The following is an 11,832-nucleotide window of genomic DNA, read 5'->3' on the forward strand; positions in this document are numbered from 1 at the left end:
CTTCTGACGAAGTAGCCATGCGCTTTATAAATTGTTTTATTATGTATTATTATATTTTTTTACCTGCCTGCCTGGGGTATCATTTTGCCTCCTACGAGCATTGCAAGGAATGAGGGTTTATTTTACATCGTAGAAGTCCACCACATCATTCATTAAACACAACATTATTTTTCTCATTGATGCATTTTATTCAGAAAGCAATAGCCTTTTCCAGTGTAGCCACGTTTTAAAATGTTTTGGTCGATATTCAAAATGCTTTGCATTTGAATACTAGTAAAACCAGCTATATAACTTTGATGCTCATATAACAGAGGTAGGACTGAGACATCCAAATCCTAAAGGGAACAAACACAATGGTCCCTTTTTTCAGTAAAAGAGTCGCAGAGACCATCAGATGGAACTGAAGGGAGGAGGGAAGTCTATGATGTTACATGTTTACAGATACTGTTTAGAAAAACTCTCGAACAAGTTCTCAGCAAAAGTGGCAGTGACAAATACAATTGCAGAACCCGCCACTTAACATGTGGAGCAGCACGCTTAGGTCAAGGGCATAACCACTCGGGGAATCTCCCAAACCCTCATGGGGCCACCATTCAGACCAAAGCCAATGCACCACTGTGAGATATGGAAGACATGGACCCCTCATCGCATTCTGCAGGGGGGCCCATCACTTTATGTTACACCACTGGCTTAGCTCACGATAATGAGGTCAATGGCGCAGGCACAACACCACTGCCGAATGATGGGCATTTTTTGACAGGGTGGTGGCATCCCTCTTCTGACACTGTCTCGGCCTGGCGCGCAAAAGTGAGGTGGCTTCACAAATAGGTTTAAAAACCCATCTCACTTATTTTGTCCTGTTTTAACCCCAAGCCTACCTGGGCATTTTTAGGCCACAGGCCCCGGGCTCCAGCTCGCCCCTGAGGATACCAGCGGCTCTCACCACATCTGTTTTTAAATCCACCTTTTCACAGGGGTGTTTGTCTGTATGGTGCAGGTGGCTTCTGTGCTGGCTTTATCTTCTGTAGAGAGAAGCAGATGGGTCTGGGCCAGAGGTTCAGGGTTTGGAAGGATATCCCAGGACTGTCTGCACAAAGGATGCTCGAAGGCACTTTTGAGCTCTTGGCACAGTTAATTGTAAAAATGTTGGTACGCTCTTCAGTCATAGAGTAGTGGTAAGTATGTACGCACAAAGAACTGTTGTCTCAAAGGCAGTGCAATTGTAACCTTGGGACACAGGAATGTCGTAAATTATATGTCACCGGTGTTTCTTAATATTGCAGTTTTGGAAGTAGGCTTTAATCCTTAATGAAAATGGAAAGAAATATGACCCGAGATGGGTTTTTTCTACAAATGAAGGTTTCCCACTTTAAAAAAATGTAAGTCAGGACTGTTGCAATCTGGTCCAATAACTAATTGATATTAGTTGGGGACAGATAGGGGGGGGGGGGGGGGGGAGTGCAGACAAGGCAATGCTTAAATGGGAAAACATTTAATGACAGATTTGGCCTGAGTAAAGCTGGAGGCCGTGCGTGGGGTGTGTGTCACGAGCAAGCAGAGTGTGGAGTAGACTGTTACTTTTCTTGCAAAGTGCATGATTAAGCATTAATGGCCTTTTGACGCTATAAGAATGGCATGTTACAGTTTATAAATAGGTTATCTGAACTCTAACAAAAGAGTTATTTTTATCTCTGAGTTTTCCAGATTACAGGTGTGTAAGAACCGTGGAAAAACATGGCATTCGGTTATGAAATTTTGAAATCTCAAAAGAACAAAGTTTTGCTTGCAAGGAAAAACAGTTTTAGGACATTTTTTAAAAAAAAGCTGTTTGACAGGAATTCTGCATTGGTTTCAAATGGTAACCATGAACTACGCAGAGTCTTAAACTGGCTATTGAAACCTAGATATTTAGCATAATATATGTTCTCTGTGGAAAGACTTGCAGTTGTGTTCTCAAGTTGCCCGAATCTTTTTAGAGTATGCCTCCCAAGACAATCATAACATCTGTCAGACGACTAATGCAGCACTAGCTGGACTCAGTGCAGGCAGTCTACAGTGGGTAAGAGGCATTACGGAAAGACCCTTGCCCAAGTGTAAATCCCATGATTCTGCTTACATCGTTGGTTATGGTGGGCATTGCCCATATGATTTAAACCAACCTAACTCAAAATTTGTTGCGTCTCGGCCAGAGACATCTTAAGGATTTTGTGGGACCTGGTCCAAAAGGATTTGGAGGGGCCCCTGTCCGGAAGCACATATGGAATTTCTGATCCAGTGTCAGCTCTTTCATGCCTTCTTTGTCTAGGCCCCTGACAGCGCGCACACAAACACTAGCCAAATTCTAAATGTGTTTACATCGAATATTCAGGGCTAGTGAAGTTTGTTTCAATATAGTAACAGAAGCAGCTCACTAATATTACTGCAAATAATCGCTGTGACACCCTCCCATTTCTCATGTGAGGTCCTTTTTTTTTAACTAAAAGAAACTTTCAATGGGTGATGCATGAAATATAAATACAACACTACTCAGCAAAATGTCTGTACTGCACTCTCACATCACTGACTTTAAAAGTAAATTAAAGGAAAACAGTATTTAAAACAATCTGTTTAAAAAATATTCAAGGTCATCTGGGCAGGACTTGCAGAACAGAGCGCTCTCTATCAGGGGGCCCCCTGAGAAGATGGGGCCCTGGGCCAGAGCCCACTTCGCCCATGCATTAAAACGTCTCTGGTATCGGCCAACCATCTAAACCTCAATTTTGCTGCTTGTAATTTTAGCCAGCCAAGGCACCTGTCTGCTGCCAGGAGGCGACCAGTCAGACAATCTGCATTCTGTTCCTTTGTGAGCCGAACTTGCACAATAATCTGGGTGTTGTCCACATATAAATGTAATTAGCGGTAGAAGGTATGCATTGTAAAACATAGGTAAGAATGCGGGTTACTGTGGTTATTTGCATCCCTGGTTTTTCAATATCAGACAACGTAAAAATGCTTGGACCCTCTCTCCAGAAAGGACTCTCCGTTCAGTGAGCTCATGGAGTAGGTCGTGGTGTTTGACGGCGTCAAAGGTCACCAAAAGGTCACAAACATCTAGTTCCCAAAAAGTGTTCAAATGAGCCATACATCTGACTCATCCTTGGCAATGATGTGCCCCTTGCAGAATAAGAAGCTTCCTTCAGATACTTGAAACTGTTGTTGGATTCAAAAAAATGTTAAGCTTGAACTACAACAAATTGTTCAGCAATCTGGAATGGAAGACTGGAAATGTGTAGAAAACTGCTTGGCTGTTCTGGGTCCAAATTCGTTTTTTTACCTTTTTTTTGCAGATGCAATTGAAGAATACCAGTTCGCACAGAAGCGTCCCCCGATCCAACACAGCAGATGGTATTCTTTGGGTTCCAAACAATGGTTTCCATAATTCTCTGAAGGGCTGTCCTCACACTTTGAAAGAAGGAGCCTACGTCATCAAGTAGGCCATTGTTAGCAGCTGGAAGTCTGAGAAACAGGCCCAGGTTTAGTGTAAGGGCCTTCATGGTCAAAACTAGTAACTCCGGTTCCTGCCATGTGGGATCACCGGGCTTTAAATGGGCAGGTGCTGTCCTGTACAGAGTACCTTCTCTTCTTTCACTGGAGGGAGAGTACCTGCATGTCGCAGAACTTTTGCAATACATTTAATGTGAGAGTACCTACACTTCTCAGGAGAAAATAGGTACCCTAAATAGTGAGCACCTGCAGTTTTATATTTCCCTTTTAAGCACTGGGAACCACACTCTACTCTCCACAATAAATATCTTCAGAGAGTAGTGCTTTAAATGGACTGGTACTCACCGGTACTGAGTACCGGCACTTCTTTTATTTATCGCTCTGAGGACCAGCACTTCTCTAATGCCCTGGAGAGTACCGGTACTCATAAAAAGGTAGGCTCATTGCCTATGCAGGTAAACTGGAGTGGAACATGTCTGGCAGCCAAGGCCAGTAGCCCCGATCTGAGCCCCAGCAGAGCTATTCAGCAGGCTCATTTGAATAATGTCCGGTGCTCACCATCACGCTGTGCTTGACAGAGCAGGGCCTGAATTCAGGCCCTGTACTGTCAATCACGTTCACACGATCCTGTATGTTCCTGTAAGCACAGGAATCATGACAGTCCCTGACCCCTTGCAGTGGCAAGCAGGCTACGGCCAGTCCGGCCCTGATGGCAATTAAAAAAGCCATGGTAGGTGAAGAGAAAAGATGGCTTTTATCATACCTGAGTCTTTTGTGTGTATATGCTATGTTTGTTTGTGTGTATGCCTGTTTTTGTAAGAAAAAAGTTAAAGAAAGAGAGAGATAAGACACTCTCAGGAGGTATTTTAAAGAAAATGGGTGCCACTTTGTTTGTACATGCCGGCTTTGCGACACAGATTCATAAATAACGTAACAGGGAGGGTTGGTGGGTGGGTGGATAAGTGGATGAGTGAGTGGGTGGATGAGAGAGCAAGGGTGGATGTATGGATGGGTGGATGAATAGATGGATGAGTGCAAGCATGCATGCGTGAAAGGGTGGATGATTGGATAAAAGGCGGATGATGGGTGGATAAGTGAAAGTTTGGATGGATGAATGAATGAAAGGTAGGGAGGATGGATGAAAGGGTGGATGATGGATGAGTGAAAGGAGAGATTGAGTGAAAGGATGGATGTAATAAAGGAGTGAAAGGGTTGATGGATGGATGAGTGAAAGGGTTGATGGATGAGCGAAAGGATTGATGGATGGGTGAGCGAAAGGATTTATGGATGAGGTAATGGGTGGATAAAAGAGATGGATGAGTGAAATGATGAATGGATAGGTTTGGAGATGGATTGATGGATGGATAAACAGGTTTAGATATGAAGGGTGGATAGACGGAATGGTGAAAAACTGAATCATTGATGAAAGACTGAAGAGATAATAGAATGTAAAGGTTAAATGGTGGACATCAGCGGGTAAATGCTAGAATGAAAGGACGAATGGATAGATTGATGGAAGAGACAAGATATCTTCCCGGAGGGTCATGATGAGTTGCTACATTTACTTGGTGCCATAAGAGCTTTGGTGCGACATGGGGGTATTTTCAGTTTCTTCCTACTCGTGTGCTCAAAAATATATAGTATTGTGCCAAACAGCAATTATCAGTATGACATTAAGAAGGTGCAACTATTGCACAGAAAGGAAATGTTCAAATATTATTGCATTTCTCTTTCATTTTGAGTAAGGAGTTAACCTGCTTTGTTTATATAAACACATTTCTCATGCGTTTTGGTATGTGCGGCAACTAATATAGAAGTTGTTCAGTATCATCATGTCTTCCCCTTAGCCCCGCCCCTCACTACACCTCTAGCTCATTTTAATGAGTACCTGCACTTATTTTTTCCCATTTAAAGCACTGTCAGAGAGGTCATTAATTCTTCTACTTTTTGCCTGCAGGTCACGGTTTTGATGTTAAAATTCCTACATTGGATGGTTTTTAGAAAGAGCATTGGTGCCATCTGGCACCCTGACACAGTGCTCTTCCTACACACCCAATTTCTTCTCCAGGGTACCAATGTAGTTTCTCAACTTTTATGAACACAAAAGATATTTTTAAGAATATCTTCAGCAAATTCTGTAAGAAGTTAGATTAAATTGCACCCCGAGGAAGAAAGCAAGATTTCTGAAACATGTTGGATATGTTATTGTAGTGATAGAGTTTAAAATAAAAGATAAATTAAGAAGGGGTTGGAATACTTTTTTGATGGATGGAGAAAAACATTAGAAGGAATTGAATTCTTTTATTGAAAAACGAAGTTCGTTTTAGTATTATTTTAAAATTTAAGAGCACTAAGAAAGTGCCTTCCTCATAAAAAGTTGTGCAAACAGTTTCATTGGTACTTCCTCTCCAGCTCGCGAAATCTGAAGGTTAGGTAGGCCAGCTCATTTTTTAAATCTAGAATGAAACAAACAGTTTGCCAAGAATGGTTTAATTGGATATATTTGAACACATATGGATGTACCTCTCTTCATTTGGAAAGAAACTGCTAGATAGAAAGATGGTCAGGATGATCAGAAAGATACTCATATCTATGAGAATTATTGAGTTTGTATTTAGTGTCATCGTGTATGTCAACTGGGCTTCTAAGCGATCAGCAAATCAGCCTTCAGGACCAGGTGGGTGATAGATCAACAAAACGTTTCACATGTGAGACGGCATGGGCCTGAGGATTATGCAGCTATGGATTTGCGCTTCACATGCAATATTACCAGGCGGATGTGTGCAGTATTTGGTTGCTACAGGCTTTCCACTACACTTTTGCTGAAGTTTGGTAAAACGTTCTGGGTCTCAAAAATGATTCCATAAAACGCACATCGGTTTGGGGTCAGTTGAAAACCAGGTTTTCATTACACCAAGCAATTTGATGGAATCTCCATGCTGGTCTCTCACATTCAACACGGGTTTATCAAACATAGGGATACTACAGATCACGTTAAACGTGTTATTGCACTGCTGGATTGGGCCCAAGCAAAGGAATCCCCAGTCGGAGTGATTCTACTCGATGCTGAAAAAGCGTTTGACAGAGTAGACTGGGGGTTCCTTTGGTCAGTGTTAGAATGGAAGGGTTTTCCATCACAATTTATTAAGGCTGTACAGTCACTTTATTTCAATGCAAAAGGAGTAATAAGACTAGGTACTGACATTTCCAGATCATTTTCTATCACTAGGGGGACCAGACAAGGGTGCCCCTGCTCTCCACTTTTATTTGCACTTTATTTAGAACCTTATTTGAACAGATTAATTACAGAACCTGGCATTCCCCCAATCCGACTCCAGGAAATAGATCACAAAGTTTTAGCATACGCAGACGACGTGGCCATTGTAACCCCTGATTCATCCACTGCTTTACCTAAAATAATCGAAGTTGCTAGTGAATTTGGCAAATTTTCTGGTTATAAATTGAATGTTTCAAAAACCCAAATCATACATTCTAAAACAGGTACACCCACTGATCTCCCAATTAATTCCACCGCTATATACCTTGGGGTAACTTTATCCCCTAAAATAGACGACATCGTTGGATTAAACTTGGACCCTCTACTCTTATCTACCAATAGGACCTTGGAACGGTTAAACAACTTACATTTATCTTTATACGGACGGACCAATGTCATTAAGATGCTAATTTTCCCAAAATTTCTTTATTTTTTTCGTACTATTCCTCTATTCTTTTCTATGTCTCTCTTCAATAAAATAGATAGGATGTTGTCTAGATTTTTATGGGGGTATCGTCGATCTAGAAGATCTCTTAAGTGGTGTACTCTTCCGCAAGGACGTGCGGGGTTAGGATTTCCGAATTTCAGAATATATTATTGGGCCATTACTCTCAAAACTATTAAAGTTTTATTATTCCACGATCATGCCAACGAAACCTGGAAGGCCCCATCTATTTTTGAAATGCTTATGGGTGATCATGCGCGTCAATCACTACTGATTTTTACGGAGCCGAGCTATTACAAAAAAACGAAATTCAAGATCTTTTTCTCTGCTTTTCTGGCTTGGAGACAGATGAATAAAGCGTTGCGGATTATTTCTAAATATAATTTCTATACACCTATATGCTGTAACATTCCAACTTCTGGGATTCCTCAAAGCACCCCTATTTCTCGACTTTGTCTGGGACCGATTCACTCAATAGGGCAAATGTATTCAGATGGGATTTTAATGTCATTCTCCAAACTCCAAAACACATTTGGTCTTTCTAGAAATGATTTTTTTAAGTATCTACAAATTCGTAGCTTTTTGGAAAAAAAAAATCTTCTTTATAGTGATGTAATGGTGTCTAATGATGTCTTGGAGAGTGGTAGGAAGGGTGCCCGTATTGGTACACTATATCAGTTAATGATTAACAGGCTGCACGATGACCTCGTTCAACAAGCCCAGAAGTGGGAGAGGAAACTGTCTATAGAAGGGATTGATTTGGCAAGGGCATTTGAGATTAGTAATACAGTATTAATTAATAGCTCTCTTAAAAGCCAACACTATATGGCCTCTTTGGATTTGTATTACACACCTGCTAAACTTGCTAAATGGAACGCTACGAAAGGTATCAACTGTAGCCGGTGTGGGATTTTAGCAGCTGATTCATGCCATATGTTCTTTAGTTGTCCTAAACTTACTGTATATAAAAATAAGATAGAGAATTTTTTGACCAATTTGCTTGATGTTAATATCAAACTATGCCCTTCTGTCACTATCTTTGGTTTATATTTTCCATCCGAGAGTTTATCTGTTGATCAAGAGCTTTTTTTTTTCATTGGAATGTCTATCTATCGTTTCTGTATAACCTCAAGATGGCTAGATGCTGATCCACCATCATTTGAACAATGGTTAGGCAAGCTACTAGACACGTACCGAATGGACAATGCAGTTTATAAATTGAAAGGACGAAGAAAAAAGTTATTTGCTAGGAAGTTATGGCTTCCTATCGATAATTGGATTTAATTTAACCATGATTATATCTTCAGGAAATAGTATCTGAGTTATATGTTTTGAACTTTGCTATTGAGTGTCATTGCCTTATTTTTTTTTTTTTTGCTGTATCTTGTTACATCCCTGTATTTGTTCTGCCTCAGCCACTGGAAAAAAAAATAAAAAAATATAAAAAAAAAAATGATGGAATCTCCATGTTCATGTTTACTTTCCCACTGTTGATGATACTTACAAACCTAAAACTTCTTACTCCTGGAACTCCCCTCACTGAGGTTGCATCTTTTCCTGATAACTAAATGATGCCAACCTCAACATTTTCTTGGTGGCTCTTATGCGTCATCAAACTCTATGGTAGTACGGCAAGAGTGTCTGTACAAAAGCCATGGTCAATGAAAGGAGACTGTTACACTGTGTAGAGTAACATGTAGAAAGTGAGCCAGGTGTGCTAGTTCTCTATGGCTATCCTACATCAGACCATGACGACTATATTTACATCAGTGGGCCCGATACTCTAGTGCTTAGGCCTCGTGGTGGGTACTTTGGTGTGTGCCTACGCTGCACTCCTGTACTGCAAGTGCAGACTTTCTTTACCAATTCACCTGAAGGAGGCCCCAGACGAGGGAGGAGCCAGGTTGAAACGTGTCTCCGCTGACAGCTCACACCTCTGAGCCCGCAGGTTTCAATAAAGATGTTGTTGTGTGGGGCGTGCGGATTGATTTCAGAGGCCTCCAAACAGTCTGGCTATAATCTTGATGCCTAACCAACACACCTCTCGTCAGGTGTGTAGACTTTGACCGCCATAACTCCTGACCTGTGCTAATCTCCGCCTGCCCGACAGGTGTGGCAACAAAAGCAGGGCCAAATAATCCTTCTGGCAGGGGTCATGAGCAATGACTTCACAGCAGGCCCAACCCAGGCGAGGCCGAGCCCTGATCCGGTAACAGGTTACGCTAGTCGCTGCAAGGCAGAGCGACCGGAGTAACCAGTTGGGATGCACAGAGCATGCGGGTCAGGCATCGGGGCTGCTTTCCCTCTATGCTCACACCCACGCACCTCAAAGAAGAGTTCCCTGCTAACTGTGGGCTTTAACGAAAGAGAAATTTAGAAAAGCATGGGATATCAGTGAAGTAGCAACGGATATATATATATATAAATATAAGAGAGAGAGAGAGAGAGAGAGAGAGAGAGAGAGAGCGAGAGAGAGAGAGCGAGAGAGAGAGAGAGAGAGAGAGAGAGAGAGATATGTTTCTTGAAAATGTACAAGCACACATATCATTAAGCCCTCAATAATAAGTGTTTTTTAGGTTTTGTTTAAAAACATGCAGCTGGGAAAATGCTCCGGTGTCCAATAATCCAATAACAAGCGCCATAACGCCAATTCCCCCCAACCCATTTAGGGTTGAAATCCAGCACTGGCTACCATACATGAATCAAATTCAACCTCCCCAGATTTGCATTCTGGGACATGTAGTTCTGATTGCATAATTAGATAAACAGAACCACATATATCACAATGGAAAAACGCTGCATGGGCCTCTCATGCACTGAATTTGGAAAACTCAAGAGATCTGTGGAAAGCAATATGGCAGCACCACACCCTCCCTCTTCGAATGCCAGATGACTCCATGTCAACAGATACACCAGTTGTCAGCCCAGGGATTTAATTTAACAATCTAATGCATTCTGGGAGCTGTCGTCTTGGTTCACATCTACTGAATCACCTAGAACAACAGAAGCGGAAAGCAGTTGTCTGTAAGGAAAGGTCAGAAACTGACCATGGCATCCCTGATGACGTGAAGTAACCCCATGACCCTATACATCAGAGCCCTGCAGAAAACAAAGCTCGTTCCTGGTAACCAGTAGGTCAAAAAACCTTGGACATGGCAATGCTGGCCCGTGTACATTCTCCTTTGAAATTAGAAGCGTTGGGGGAGGCTTTGTGAGTGACGGAGGAGAAAGGTTACCTTTTAACTAAACATTGGTGAAGTGAAGCTCGGACTCCGTCAAGAGGCTCCTCCGGGGCTGTGAAGTCACCGGACCGTCGGCTCTCACCAGCCCCGGGCCAGGTGACACATGCACAGCAAAGGTCCGGGGTTAACGATAGGTTTACTGACAACAACCAAGGGCCATAAACTGTTGCTTATTAACAGGGACAGGCGATGCAGGCGGGAGACGAGCGTCAGACCGGCTGCAGGCAGCCCCGGGCCACATCGAAGATGCCTGCCTCGACCCCCTGCTAAACTCAGATTCGATCACAAGACAGTTGTATAGAAAGCACTGTGCAACACAACAAAGGGGTGTTCAGACGACTGTAAACATCTTATATGGAGAGAGATAGACAAATAGGTCTAGTGATGATAGACAAGCATATTTTGGCAAGTGACAGGCGAGGTGAAAGGTAAATACGCATGGCCTCTCCCTGGGCATTTGCATGTAGGGCGATATGCCCCCGTCCTTCCAGAAAGTAACTGTACAAACAAAGTACTGTAACTTTAAGCCGTGCATCATACCTGCAGACGTCAAATGAAGCCTGGCAGATGCCCGGCGAAGTAAAACGTGAGTGGAAGATCCCCTGAAAGCTGGGGATATAATGTGATATTCACTCCCCCTCCCCGCGCAGAACATCAGAACAACTTACGTTTCAAACAAAAATAGACTGTTCCATATGTGATAAAGAGTGCAGAAAGTTCTTCGGCGCCTGGAAGCCTGGCTTCCCGCAGCAATGCACACACCCCGGGCCCCCACCCGCCCCCCGCCAGCCCCCCGCCAGCCATATACCTCAGGGGCGCCGGTTCTCGCCTCCGTCCAGGTGCGCGGAGAGCATCCACGGGGGCAATGAGGACCGCTGCCCGTGGAGCGCGCTGTCACCGAGGCAGGGGTACCACTCCGTGCGGCCGGGGGTCCGGGAGGGGGCAACCAGTCACCGCCGCCTCTGAAGGCTCCAGTGTCCAAACAAGAAAGCGGCTGAGTCCGAAAGCAGAAGTGCAGCTCAGCAGCGCCGGCGTGACTCAGAAGCGAGTCAGCCGCTTCAGGGTGAGGTCCTCCCACGGCGCCGGGCGCCACCCCCTGCGCGGCCGGGCGGGCGGGCCTGGGGAGCAGGTGAGGCGAGGAGGTGCCCCTCCGGGGGCAGGGGTGGGGGCGGCTCCCTCCCGCGGAGAGGGAGGGCGCAGGGGGTTTCCGGAAGCTGGGAGGGGCTCCCAGCGAGCAGCAGATACCAGGGTCCGCAGCCCTCGCAGTCGCAGAGGCCAAGGAAGGCAGGAGAGGCTCCCGGGAGGGGGAGGCGCGCGCTGTCCACGGACAGGACCCAGGCGAAATCCCAAGGCGTGATGAACTACGTACTGCCCGCAGAGAACCC

General features: G+C 44.0%; 1 protein-coding gene across 1 annotated transcript in view; it reads right to left on the reverse strand.

Moving 5' to 3' along the window:
* Positions 1-11,487, reverse strand: part of LOC147721189 (ETS-related transcription factor Elf-1-like) — a 263,214-nt gene extending 251,727 nt beyond the window's left edge. The window contains exon 1 of the transcript XR_015309863.1: positions 11,256-11,487. The gene's annotated coding sequence lies outside the window, so the exon portion shown is untranslated. The remainder of the gene's footprint in view (positions 1-11,255) is intronic.
* Between the last annotated feature and the right edge of the window lie 345 nt (positions 11,488-11,832).

This window comes from Lissotriton vulgaris, chromosome 4_1, assembly GCF_964263255.1.
Source record: "Lissotriton vulgaris chromosome 4_1, aLisVul1.2, whole genome shotgun sequence".
NCBI lineage: Eukaryota > Metazoa > Chordata > Amphibia > Caudata > Salamandridae > Lissotriton > Lissotriton vulgaris.